The sequence below is a fragment of the Schistocerca serialis genome, chromosome 12 (genome assembly GCF_023864345.2).
Source record: "Schistocerca serialis cubense isolate TAMUIC-IGC-003099 chromosome 12, iqSchSeri2.2, whole genome shotgun sequence".
Classification (NCBI taxonomy): domain Eukaryota; kingdom Metazoa; phylum Arthropoda; class Insecta; order Orthoptera; family Acrididae; genus Schistocerca; species Schistocerca serialis.
In genome coordinates, this window is record NC_064649.1 from 34438487 (window position 1) to 34452627 (window position 14141).

General features: G+C 47.7%; 1 protein-coding gene and 1 non-coding gene across 2 annotated transcripts in view; one reads left to right on the top strand and one right to left on the bottom strand.

Moving 5' to 3' along the window:
• LOC126428328 (synaptic vesicle glycoprotein 2A-like) overlaps window positions 1-14141 on the top strand; it is a 781198-nt gene that overhangs the window by 144710 nt on the left and 622347 nt on the right. The window lies entirely within an intron of this gene.
• Window positions 8026-8100, bottom strand: Trnas-uga (transfer RNA serine (anticodon UGA)). The gene has a single exon. It is a non-coding gene; the product is annotated as a tRNA-Ser (tRNA).

A 14141-nucleotide genomic window follows, 5' to 3' on the forward strand; every position in this document is an offset into this window, starting at 1 on the left:
CTGTTGCATATAGGCTGGCCAGAGGAATGCATGATCAGAGTCCTGTTGCATATAGGCTGGCCAGAGGAATGTGTCATCAGAGCCCTGTGGCATATAGGCTGGCCAGAGGAATGCATGATCAGAGTCCTGTTGCATATAGGCTGGCCAGAGGAACGCATGATCAGAGTCCTGTTGCATATAGGCTGGCCAGGGGAAAGCATGATCAGAGTCCTATTGCGTATAGGCTGGCCAGAGGAACGCATGATCAGAGTCCTGTTGCATATAGGCTGGCCAGAGGAACGCATGATCAGAGTCCTGTTGCATATAGGCTGGCCAGAGGAACGCATGATCAGAGTCCTGTTGCATATAGGCTGGCCAGAGGAATGCATGATCAGAGTCCTGTTGCATATAGGCTGGCCAGAGGAATGCATGATCAGAGTCCTGTTGCATATAGGCTGGCCAGAGGAATGCATGATCAGAGTCCTGTTGCATATAGGCTGGCCAGAGGAATGTGTCATCAGAGCCCTGTGGCATATAGGCTGGCCAGAGGAATGCATGATCAGAGTCCTGTTGCATATAGGCTGGCCAGAGGAATGTGTCATCAGAGTCCTGTGGCATATAGGCTGGCCAGAGGAATGCATGATCAGAGTCCTGTTGCATATAGGCTGGCCAGAGGAACGTGTCATCAGAGTCCTGTTGCATATAGGCTGGCCAGGGGAAAGCATGATCAGAGTCCTATTGCATATAGGCTGGCCAGAGGAATGTGTCATCAGAGTCCTGTGGCATATAGGCTGGCCAGAGGAATGCATGATCAGGGTCCTGTTGCATATAGGCTGGCCAGAGGAATGCATGATCAGAGTCCTGTTGCATATAGGCTGGCCAGAGGAATGCATGATCAGAGTCCTGTTGCATATAGGCTGGCCAGAGGAATGCATGATCAGAGTCCTGTTGCATATAGGCTGGCCAGAGGAATGTGTCATCAGAGTCCTGTTGCATATAGGCTGGCCAGGGGAAAGCATGATCAGAGTCCTATTGCATATAGGCTGGCCAGAGGAATGTGTCATCAGAGTCCTGTGGCATATAGGCTGGCCAGAGGAATGCATGATCAGGGTCCTGTTGCATATAGGCTGGCCAGAGGAATGCATGATCAGAGTCCTGTTGCATATAGGCTGGCCAGAGGAATGCATGATCAGAGTCCTGTTGCATATAGGCTGGCCAGAGGAATGCATGATCAGAGTCCTGTTGCATATAGGCTGGCCAGAGGAATGCATGATCAGAGTCCTGTGGCATATAGGCTGGCCAGAGGAATGCATGATCAGAGTCCTGTTGCATATAGGCTGGCCAGAGGAAAGCGTGATCAGAGTCCTGTTGCATATAGGCTGGCCAGAGGAATGCATGATCAGAGTCCTGTTGCATATAGGCTGGCCAGAGGAATGTGTCATCAGAGTCCTGTTGCATATAGGCTGGCCAGGGGAAAGCATGATCAGAGTCCTATTGCATATAGGCTGGCCAGAGGAATGTGTCGTCAGAGTCCTGTGGCATATAGGCTGGCCAGAGGAATGCATGATCAGGGTCCTGTTGCATATAGGCTGGCCAGAGGAATGCATGATCAGAGTCCTGTTGCATATAGGCTGGCCAGAGGAATGCATGATCAGAGTCCTGTGGCATATAGGCTGGCCAGAGGAATGCATGATCAGAGTCCTGTTGCATATAGGCTGGCCAGAGGAATGCATGATCAGAGTCCTGTTGCATATAGGCTGGCCAGAGGAATGCATGATCAGAGTCCTGTTGCATATAGGCTGGCCAGAGGAATGTGTCATCAGAGTCCTGTGGCATATAGGCTGGCCAGAGGAATGCATGATCAGAGTCCTGTTGCATATAGGCTGGCCAGAGGAATGTGTCATCAGAGTCCTGTGGCATATAGGCTGGCCAGAGGAATGCATGATCAGAGTTTTGTTGCATATAGGCTGGCCAGAGGAATGCATGATCAGAGTCCTGTTGCATATAGGCTGGCCAGAGGAATGCATGATCAGAGTCCTGTGGCATATAGGCTGGCCAGAGGAATGCATGATCAGAGTCCTGTTGCATATAGGCTGGCCAGAGGAATGCATGATCAGAGTCCTGTTGCATATAGGCTGGCCAGAGGAATGCATGATCAGAGTCCTGTTGCATATAGGCTGGCCAGAGGAATGTGTCATCAGAGTCCTGCGGCATATAGGCTGGCCAGAGGAATGCATGATCAGAGTCCTGTTGCATATAGGCTGGCCAGAGGAATGTGTCATCAGAGTCCTGTGGCATATAGGCTGGCCAGAGGAATGCATGATCAGAGTCCTGTTGCATATAGGGTGGCCAGAGGAATGTGTCATCAGAGTCCTGTTGCATATAGGCTGGCCAGGGGAAAGCATGATCAGAGTCCTATTGCATATAGGCTGGCCAGAGGAATGTGTCATCAGAGTCCTGTTGCATATAGGCTGGCCAGGGGAAAGCATGATCAGAGTCCTATTGCATATAGGCTGGCCAGAGGAATGTGTCATCAGAGTCCTGTTGCATATAGGCTGGCCAGGGGAAAGCATGATCAGAGTCCTATTGCATATAGCCTGGCCAGAGGAATGTGTCATCAGAGTCCTGTGGCATATAGGCTGGCCAGAGGAATGCATGATCAGGGTCCTGTTGCATATAGGCTGGCCAGAGGAATGCATGATCAGAGTCCTGTTGCATATAGGCTGGCCAGAGGAATGCATGATCAGAGTCCTGTTGCATATAGGCTGGCCAGAGGAATGCATGATCAGAGTCCTGTGGCATATAGGCTGGCCAGAGGAATGCATGATCAGAGTCCTGTTGCATATAGGCTGGCCAGAGAAATGCATGATCAGAGTCCTGTTGCATATAGGCTGGCCAGAGGAATGCATGATCAGAGTCCTGTTGCATATAGGCTGGCCAGAGGAATGTGTCATCAGAGTCCTGTGGCATATAGGATGGCCAGAGGAATGCATGATCAGAGTCCTGTTGCATATAGGCTGGCCAGAGGAATGTGTCATCAGAGTCCTGTGGCATATAGGCTGGCCAGAGGAATGCATGATCAGAGTCCTGTTGCATATAGGATGGCCAGAGGAATGTGTCATCAGAGTCCTGTAGCATATAGGCTGGCCAGGGGAAAGCATGATCAGAGTCCTATTGCATATAGGCTGGCCAGAGGAATGTGTCATCAGAGTCCTGTGGCATATAGGCTGGCCAGAGGAATGCATGATCAGGGTCCTGTTGCATATAGGCTGGCCAGAGGAATGCATGATCAGAGTCCTGTTGCATATAGGCTGGCCAGAGGAATGCATGATCAGAGTCCTGTTGCATATAGGCTGGCCAGAGGAATGCATGATCAGAGTCCTGTTGCATATAGGCTGGCCAGAGGAATGTGTCATCAGAGTCCTGTGGCATATAGGCTGGCCAGAGGAATGCATGATCAGGGTCCTGTTGCATATAGGCTGGCCAGAGGAATGCATGATCAGAGTCCTGTTGCATATAGGCTGGTCAGAGGAATGCATGATCAGAGTCCTGTGGCATATAGGCTGGCCAGAGGAATGCATGATCAGAGTCCTGTTGCATATAGGCTGGCCAGAGGAATGCATGATCAGAGTCCTGTTGCATATAGGCTGGCCAGAGGAATGTATGATCAGAGTCCTGTTGCATATAGGCTGGCCAGAGGAATGTGTCATCAGAGTCCTGTGGCATATAGGCTGGCCAGAGGAATGCATGATCAGAGTCCTGTTGCATATAGGCTGGCCAGAGGAATGTGTCATCAGAGTCCTGTGGCATATAGGCTGGCCAGAGGAATGCATGATCAGAGTCCTGTTGCATATAGGCTGGCCAGAGGAATGTGTCATCAGAGTCCTGTGGCATATAGGCTGGCGAGAGGAATGCATGATCAGGGTCCTGTTGCATATAGGCTGGCCAGAGGAATGCATGATCAGAGTCCTGTTGCATATAGGCTGGCCAGAGGAATGCATGATCAGAGTCCTGTGGCATATAGGCTGGCCAGAGGAATGCATGATCAGAGTCCTGTTGCATATAGGCTGGCCAGAGGAATGTGTCATCAGAGTCCTGTGGCATATAGGCTGGCCAGAGGAATGCATGATCAGGGTCCTGTTGCATATAGGCAGGCCAGAGGAATGCATGATCAGGGTCCTGTTGCATATAGGCTGGCCAGAGGAATGCATGATCAGAGTCCTGTTGCATATAGGCTGGCCAGAGGAATGCATGATCAGAGTCCTGTTGCATATAGGCTGGCCAGAGGAATGTGTCATCAGAGTCCTGTGGCATATAGGCTGGCCAGAGGAATGCATGATCAGGGTCCTGTTGCATATAGGCTGGCCAGAGGAATGCATGATCAGAGTCCTGTTGCATATAGGCTGGCCAGAGGAATGCATGATCAGAGTCCTGTGGCATATAGGCTGGCCAGAGGAATGCATGATCAGAGTCCTGTTGCATATAGGCTGGCCAGAGGAATGTGTCATCAGAGTCCTGTGGCATATAGGCTGGCCAGAGGAATGCATGATCAGGGTCCTGTTGCATATAGGCTGGCCAGAGGAATGCATGATCAGAGTCCTGTTGCATATAGGCTGGCCAGAGGAATGCATGATCAGAGTCCTGTTGCATATAGGCTGGCCAGAGGAATGTGTCATCAGAGTCCTGTGGCATATAGGCTGGCCAGAGGAATGCATGATCAGGGTCCTGTTGCATATAGGCTGGCCAGAGGAATGCATGATCAGAGTCCTGTTGCATATAGGCTGGCCAGAGGAATGCATGATCAGAGTCCTGTTGCATATAGGCTGGCCAGAGGAATGTGTCATCAGAGTCCTGTTGCATATAGGCTGGCCAGGGGAAAGCATGATCAGAGTCCTATTGCATATAGGCTGGCCAGAGGAACGCATGATCAGAGTCCTGTTGCATATAGGCTGGCCAGAGGAACGCATGATCAGAGTCCTGTTGCATATAGGCTGGCCAGAGGAATGCATGATCAGAGTCCTGTTGCATATAGGCTGGCCAGAGGAATGCATGATCAGAGTCCTGTTGCATATAGGCTGGCCAGAGGAATGCATGATCAGAGTCCTGTTGCAAATAGGCTGGCCAGAGGAATGCATGATCAGAGTCCTGTTGCATATAGGCTGGCCAGAGGAATGTGTCATCAGAGTCCTGTGGCATATAGGCTGGCCAGAGGAATGCATGATCAGGGTCGTGTTGCATATAGGCTGGCCAGAGGAATGCATGATCAGAGTCCTGTTGCATATAGGCTGGCCAGAGGAATGCATGATCAGAGTCCTGTTGCATATAGGCTGGCCAGAGGAATGTGTCATCAGAGTCCTGTTGCATATAGGCTGGCCAGGGGAAAGCATGATCAGAGTCCTATTGCATATAGGCTGGCCAGAGGAACGCATGATCAGAGTCCTGTTGCATATAGGCTGGCCAGAGGAACGCATGATCAGAGTCCTGTTGCATATAGGCTGGCCAGAGGAATGCATGATCAGAGTCCTGTTGCATATAGGCTGGCCAGAGGAATACATGATCAGAGTCCTGTGGCATATAGGCTGGCCAGAGGAATGCATGATCAGAGTCCTGTTGCATATAGGCTGGGCAGAGGAATGCATGATCAGAGTCCTGTGGCATATAGGCTGGCCAGAGGAACGCATGATCAGAGTCCTATTGCATATAGGCTGGCCAGAGGAATGCATGATCAGAGTCCTGTAGCATATAGGCTGGCCAGAGGAATGCATGATCAGAGTCCTGTTGCATATAGGCTGGCCAGAGGAATGCATGATCAGAGTCCTGTTGCATATAGGCTGGCCAGAGGAATGCATGATCAGAGTCCTGTTGCATATAGGCTGGCCAGAGGAATGCATGATCAGAGTCCTGTGGCATATAGGCTGGCCAGAGGAATGCATGATCAGAGTCCTGTTGCATATAGGCTGGCCAGAGGAATGCATGATCAGAGTCCTGTGGCATATAGGCTGGCCAGAGGAACGCATGATCAGAGTCTAATTGCATATAGGCTGGCCAGAGGAATGCATGATCAGAGTCCTGTTGCATATAGGCTGGCCAGAGGAATGCATGATCAGAGTCCTGTTGCATATAGGCTGGCCAGAGGAATGCATGATCAGAGTCCTGTGGCATATAGGCTGGCCAGAGGAATGCATGATCAGAGTCCTGTTGCATATAGGCTGGCCAGAGGAATGCATGATCAGAGTCCTGTGGCATATAGGCTGGCCAGAGGAACGCATGATCAGAGTCCTATTGCATATAGGCTGGCCAGAGGAATGCATGATCAGAGTCCTGTTGCATATAGGCTGGCCAGAGGAATGCATGATCAGGGTCCAGTTGCATATAGGCTGGCCAGAGGAATGCATGATCAGAGTCCTGTTGCATATAGGCTGGCCAGAGGAATGCATGATCAGAGTCCTGTTGCATATAGGCTGGCCAGAGGAATGCATGATCAGAGTCCTGTTGCATATAGGCTGGCCAGAGGAATGTGTCATCAGAGTCCTGTGGCATATAGGCTGGCCAGAGGAATGCATGATCAGGGTCCTGTTGCATATAGGCTGGCCAGAGGAATGCATGATCAGAGTCCTGTTGCATATAGGCTGGCCAGAGGAATGCATGATCAGAGTCCTGTTGCATATAGGCTGGCCAGAGGAATGTGTCATCAGAGTCCTGTTGCATATAGGCTGGCCAGGGGAAAGCATGATCAGAGTCCTATTGCATATAGGCTGGCCAGAGGAACGCATGATCAGAGTCCTGTTGCATATAGGCTGGCCAGAGGAATGTGTCATCAGAGTCCTGTGGCATATAGGCTGGCCAGAGGAATGCATGATCACAGTCCTGTTGCATATAGGCTGGCCAGAGGAATGCATGATCAGAGTCCTGTGGCATATAGGCTGGCCAGAGGAATGCATGATCAGAGTCCTGTTGCATATAGGCTGGCCAGAGGAATGCATGATCAGAGTCCTGTGGCATATAGGCTGGCCAGAGGAACGCATGATCAGAGTCCTATTGCATATAGGCTGGCCAGAGGAATGCATGATCAGAGTCCTGTTGCATATAGGCTGGCCAGAGGAATGCATGATCAGAGTCCTGTTGCATATAGGCTGGCCAGAGGAATGCATGATCAGAGTCCTGTTGCATATAGGCTGGCCAGAGGAATGCATGATCAGAGTCCTGTGGCATATAGGCTGGCCAGAGGAATGCATGATCAGAGTCCTGTGGCATATAGGCTGGCCAGAGGAATCCATGATCAGAGTCCTGCTACCAGACAGCACTTAATGGTTATGATTACACAGCAAGTGACACATTTGCCAGTATTTCTTACTCGTCTGATGTTCAGTTGGCCATTGCTGTTGGCATCAATCTGGACCTGTGTCTGTCATCCAGAGCCTTGTGTACAGGTGTGGATGTGTTCCATAGACCACTGTTGAAAGCAACGATACGCCACCTATACATTGTGCCCAACATGTGCTGCAGCCGATCAATACATCCATCCATCTTCCTGCAGGCCCCCAATGTAATCCTGTTCAGTTCAAATGGATGAAGCTGTTCAGTAGGAGTATGTACTCGTCGCCAGTGCATGGCTCTACCCTAGCGTGAATGATGCAAACACTACTCATCTCTAAACATTGGCAGTTACAGCCTGTAGAGTGAAAACAGAAGGGGTCACAGGTAGCCCTTCTGATCGCCGATAACCATGACTAGAGAATCACTAACACTACATTCACTCCGTATCCACATATATCAATGAGCGTGGTCCTTGAGGGTCTTTCATGTACATCTACATTGACACTGCCAGAAGAAAACGCAAGACTCAATCATTTCTTAGTGCCCAGCACACCAGAAGAATGTAGCATCTCGGCCCTACAACTTCCCATCCTAAACTGAACCGTTCATATCATATGGTGAACACTGGATCTGTAAGCACAGGTTCCTGCTAATAGACCATGTCTACCAGCAACAGTTTTGGACGTTAAACACATATATTCTTGAAACTTCCTGGCAGGTTAAAACTATGTGCTGGGCCGAGACTCGAACTCGGGACCTTTGCCTTTCACGGGCAAGTGCTCTACCAACTGAGCTACCCAAGCACGACTCACGCTCCGTCCTCACAGCTCTACTTCTGCCGGTACATCGTCTCCTACCTTCCAAACTTTACAGAAGCTCTTCTGTGAACCTTGCAGAACTAGCACTCCTGAAAGAAAGGGTATTGCAGAGACATGGCTTAGCCACAGCCTTGGGGATGTTTCCAGAATGAGATTTTCACTCTGCAGCGGAGTGTGCGCTGATATGAAACTTCCTGGCAGATTAAAACTGTGTGCCGAGCCGAGACTCGAACTCGGGACCTTTGCCTTTCGCGAGCAAGTGCTCTACCAACTGAGCCCAGTCCTCACAGCTCTACTTCTGCCAGTACATATATTTTTGTTGGAGCACTATAATGTCCCCAATCTTCCCAATCTTCAAGTGTCACAGCTATGCATAATACGGAATACCGTGATGCGAGCAATAATACTGATCTGATGTACACATACGATTTTCTCTGGCAGCCACACCTTGGCCTTGGAAGCGTCATTGTTTGAGTTCCGAGGAGTTTGTTGAAATGGCTATTGGCTGATACTGTTGCAGTGTTTGCTTTGTGTCAGATTTGCACATGATGTGACGATGCAATCTCACATCACAAAATGGTTCACACTTTGGCTCCAATCGACAGGCAAACAGGTTTGCATTTAAACTTAAATCTTCTGACTGTGTTTCATCATCAAAGAACTGAGAAATGTAGCTGATGCGAGAGATTCACCTGAACCAAATTCAGAGCGCTTTGCATCAAAATCTACAGCTGCAGCTGCTGTGCAATGGTTGGAGCAAAGTGTTGAGAGAATTCTTCGGCGAGATCTTTAGGTGCAACATTCCAGTACAGTGATCACACAAGAACTGAATGTGAGCGATTTTTAAATTTGTATGATGTTGAGTCGAGACAATGTTCTGTTTGGAACGAAGGCAGAGACAGACAAATCTGCGGTTCCTGGCAGTCCTTTCTATTCTGCATCAGAGTTTCCGTTTTCAGATTGTTGCCTGTGGGCTCGAAAATGTGATACTGTTTCTTTTTGCTTCAAAAATACCATTATAATCAAGTAAATATTAAGCTACCACATCACAAGGTGTTTAATATAGGTTAGGAACCAGAATCTTTTTCAGAGTAGCGACTGTGCCTCCTGATTTAGTAAGTTATATTTATCTGGTGAAACTTCCAGGCTAAGAGGCCATGATTCACGTATAACACGTATAAAGGTATAATATTCTCTTTCATTTCATCTTTAACTGCGGGAGACCTCTTCAAAGGTAAAACAGTCTAGTCACTGTTTTACTCTGAAGGTATCTCTCGCAGTCAAAGACAAAACATCTAGGAATACTTTAATACATCGACCATAGCCTCTCGCCTCAGCAATTTAACTTTGTCTGCTGTGTTTGGTTTCAGTTCCACTTGCAATGTGCAGGGATATCAGTGCATACCAGCACTACAGATGTGTACCACCCAAATAAACAAGAGATTTATTACTCAATTTTCATTTTTTCGAGTTCATAACTCATGACTGGCTGCTCATATTGACCCATTCTTCATAAAAGCAAGTTGTGAAAAGTGTGAGCTAGAAACAAGCAGGTACTCATTCACGAATCATTTCTCACCTGTGCACTATCCTGCAGTTCCAACGGCTTCCTCATCTGGCTGCCAGAGTTGCTGAACCGCATGGGCCAGTACGGTGAGGCCTACCCCAACCACCCTGCCACTGTGTGTGACGTCATCGCCGTGCTGGCGGGCCAGCTGCCACCACCAGTCACTGTGGAACTGCTCCAGGCCAACTACTCCAGGTAAGCTCAGCGTGCGATGCGTAGGGTGAAGGCAGGAGCTCAGAAGCCATCCCTAGTGGAGCTGTTGGGTGTCTGCTCGGCTCTCGTCTGTTAGTGTCCCAGTGAGGCATTCCATAAATCTCCTCGACATTGTAGTCTTCAGTCTGAATATTGGCTTGATGCAGTTCTCCCCTACCCTGTGCAAGCCTCTTCATCTCTAAATAGATACTGCAAAGTATATACATTTGAACTTGACACCCACAGTCAAACCTTGGGCTCCTTCTACAAGTTTTGTCCCATACACTTCTCTCTACCTACAAGTGGGCTATTTCTTCATGTCTCACAATGTGTATTGTCAGTTGAACCCATTTTTAGTCAAGTTGGGCCATAAATTTCTTTCCTTCTCGAATTCGATACTGAACCTCTTCGTTCTCTTCTACCTATCAAATCTTTAGCAATCTTCTGTAGCACCGCATTTCAAACGCTTGTATTCTCTACTTCTCTATTCATATGAACCGTTGACCTCCCATATAAGGCTACACTCCAGAGAAACTTTTAAAAAGACTTGCTAACACACCTGCAATAGATGTTGTCAAACATCACCTTTATACAAAAACTTTTCTAGCTGTTACCAGTTTGCATTTTATATCCTACCCAATTTGGCTATAAGTTACCCAAGTAATCAATTACCACTGGAAAAATACTTCTGCTGGAGCACAAAAAATGCGAATATTCCTCTTTAAAAGACTTCGACAGAAACATGGGGAACCAGTTACCTCACTCACTACCGATTTCATCTTGCTTAACAAATATTTTGGCAAGCGAACAATCCGCACTTTGTTGTAAATTCTTTTACCCAGTCTCTCTTTGTAGTTACGCTTTCATACTCAGCATCTCCCTGTCTATGTGTATCTTTTACCCACAGTCTCCTTTTTCTCCCATTTATTCGCAGTGTATCCCACTGCCACTGTTTCCTCTCCCACATACCCTGTCTCTTTTTGTCTTTCACTCTCAATGCCACTGCCTCCACCATATCTTGGGAGATCAAAAATTCTGGGAGGTTCAACTTACTTTTACCCCTACACATATGTATTTAAAATTTTGCTCCAAAATACGACCTCCCCTATACCTATGTATTATAGTTCGCAGGTCTGGAAGGGTCAAAACCTCCCTCCCCCCTCCCCAATCTATGTATGGTCTCCACTCTCTGTATCTTTCATTTCCACTATGTGCTCTGTCTTTTGATTCCATTGCTTCTGACTCCATTCCCCTCTCAGTTTCATATCAGCATACATACCGGTGCAGAGTGAAAATTCATTCTGGAATGACGGTTTTACATAGACTGCATTATTTGAGCAGCTCTACAGATGTTGTAAACTAAAACACAGTGTTGTATCTTTTAAAAGTTGTGAGTAACATTTGTAATAACAATGTTAATAATTTAGCTTCTGCGAATAACTATCCAGATTCCAGCCAAATCGATGTGCACTGAAAAATAGTAAGTACGAAAAAGACCAAGCGCAGGTCATGTAAGAGAAATTCACAGTCCCACACCAGCTCTAAATTGACAGTTGGTGGTGGTAAGTTCCTATGGGACCAAACTGCTGAGGTCATTGGTCATTGACAGTTGGTACGGTACAATCACACTTCATTAATTGGCCAGTGTGTACGGGAGCCTGTCCCCATTTGAAATCTTTTAACCCCATAACAGAGGTGCGTTTCAGCATTTTCATTATTTTCGGTACCTAAATCAAACTGTGCATTACTCGGTGAGTTGCTGTTTAAATGCCTTTGTGCGTACTGTAATGAGTTTAATCTTATTTTTATGGTCGCTATGAGAGAGATATGCAGAGATTTTTACTAATTCCTAGATTATACATGTAGAACTGGTTATAAGTTGGCTGTTGTAGGATAACTGAATCCTCAAGCACATGTCAGTTCAGTTCTTCCAGCATCTCTGAAAGCCAAACGAACCTGTTAACATTCATGCTGCCCTTCTCTGGATACATTCAACATCCCTTGTTCGACCTACACGGTCCAGCCACACTGACATGATCACCACCTATATTTGCTGTTAATGTACAATAACCACTCACAGATGGCAAAAATAGCAGTGGAAGGTCAATAAACGGAGTCAGATGGACTGTGTGGAAAACAGTGCAGTTGTTGATGTAATGCAGAAATGCAGCGATTTCTCTGATGTTCAAAAATGGTTCAAATGGCTCTGAGCACTATGGGACTTAACTGCTGAGGTCATCAGTCCTCTAGAACTTAGAACTACTTAAACCTAACCAACCTAAGGACATCACACACATATATGCTCAAGGCAAGATTGGAACCTGCGACCGTAGTGGTCGCGCGGTTTCAGACTGTAGCGCCTAGGACCGCTCGGCCACTCCGGCCGGCTTCTCTGATGTCCAGAAGGGCATCTTCGTTGACGTTTTGGCCGAGGTTGGAGATGTTTCTGAAATGGTTTGGTTTGTAAAGTGTTCACGTGCCACCACGGTTAAAGAATACCATGCACGGCAAAATGGCACTATCCAAAACTGGGTTCAAGGAAATTGGCGAGCCACGACTTTTGAATGACGGATGTGGAGATGTGTGTGGGCGAATAGATACGCAACTGTTGAGCAAGTGCCATCCAGATGAACCTAGGGGATGCCAACAGTGTCTCCTCAATGACCGTTCAGCAACCGTTGCTTCGTATGGGTCTCAGCAGCAGGTGCCTGGTTCATGCAACCATGCTGACAGCTATTCTTCGATGATGAAGGCTGGAATTTGCACAGCAATACCACAACTGGGTATCCACTGACTGGCGACAGTTGGCCTTTGCAGATGAGTCGTGTTTTATGCTCCTTCGGCACTCGCCTTTCTGGGTCACTATGCCTCATGATGGGCGAGAGAAATGTTGAGGGAGTGCGTGCAGTGAAACAGTGATAGCATTGACAGATGTTTAATCAAGCAGCCTTATAGGGTACCCTGGCTGGTCTCAAGGCACACTGTGTGTATAAACACAGCTGACGTCAGAATGCAACAATGCCTAAGTCACACCCAATGACGCCTGTTGTCCTCAGTCATGGTAGCAGCTGCTGCAGTGCCTGTGTACCACCAGATCTACATCTACATACATATTACGCAATCCACAATACGGTGCGTGGCGGAGGGTACCTCGTATCACACCTAGCGTCTTCTCTCCCTGTTCCACTCCCAAACAGAACGAGGGAAAAATGACTGCCTATATGCCTCTGTACGGCCCCCTAATCTCTCTTATCTTATCTTTGTGGTCTTTCCGCGAAATATAAGTTGGCGGCAGTAAAATTGTACTGCAGTCAGCCTCAAATGCTGGTTCTCTATATCTCCTCAGTAGCGATTCACGAAAAGAACGCCTCCTTTCCTCTAGAAACTCCCACCCGAGTTCCTGAAGCATCTCCGTAACACTCGTGTGATGATCAAACCTACCAGTAACAAATCTAGCAGCCCGCCTCTGAATTGCTTCTATGTCCTCCCTAAATCCGTCCTGTTAGGGGTCCCAAACGCTCGAGCAGTACTCAAGAATGGGTCGTATTAATGTTTTATAAGCGGTCTCCTTTACAGATGAACCACATCTTCCCAAAATTCTACCAATGAACCGAAGACGACTATCCGCCTTCCCCACAACTGCCATTACATGCTTGTCCCACTTCATATTGCTCTGCAATGTTACGCCCAAATATTTAATCGACGTGACTGTGTCAAGCGCTACACTACTAATGGAGTATTCAAACATTGCAGGATTCTTTTTCCTCCTCATCTGCATTAATTTACATTTATCTATATTTAGAGTTAGCTGCCATTCTTTACACCAATCACAGATCCTGTCCAAGTCATCTTGTATCCTCCTACAGTCACTCAACGACGACACCTTCCCGTACACCACAGCATCATCAGCAAACAGCCGCACATTGCTATTCACCCTATCCAAAAGATCATTTATGTAGATAGAAAACAACAGCGTACCTACCACACTTCCCTGGGGCACTACAGATGATACCATCACCTCCGATGAACACTCACCATCGAGGACAACGTACTGGGTTCTATTACTTAAGAAGTCTTCGAGCCCCTCACATACTTGGGAACCAATCCCATATGCTTGTACCTTACAAGGGAACCTCCCCATCGCACCCCCCTCAGATTTAGATATAAGTTGGCACAGTGGATAGGCCTTGATAAACTGAACACAGATCAATTGAGAAAACAGGAAGAAGTTGCGTGGAACTGTGAAAAAATAAGCAAAATATACAAAC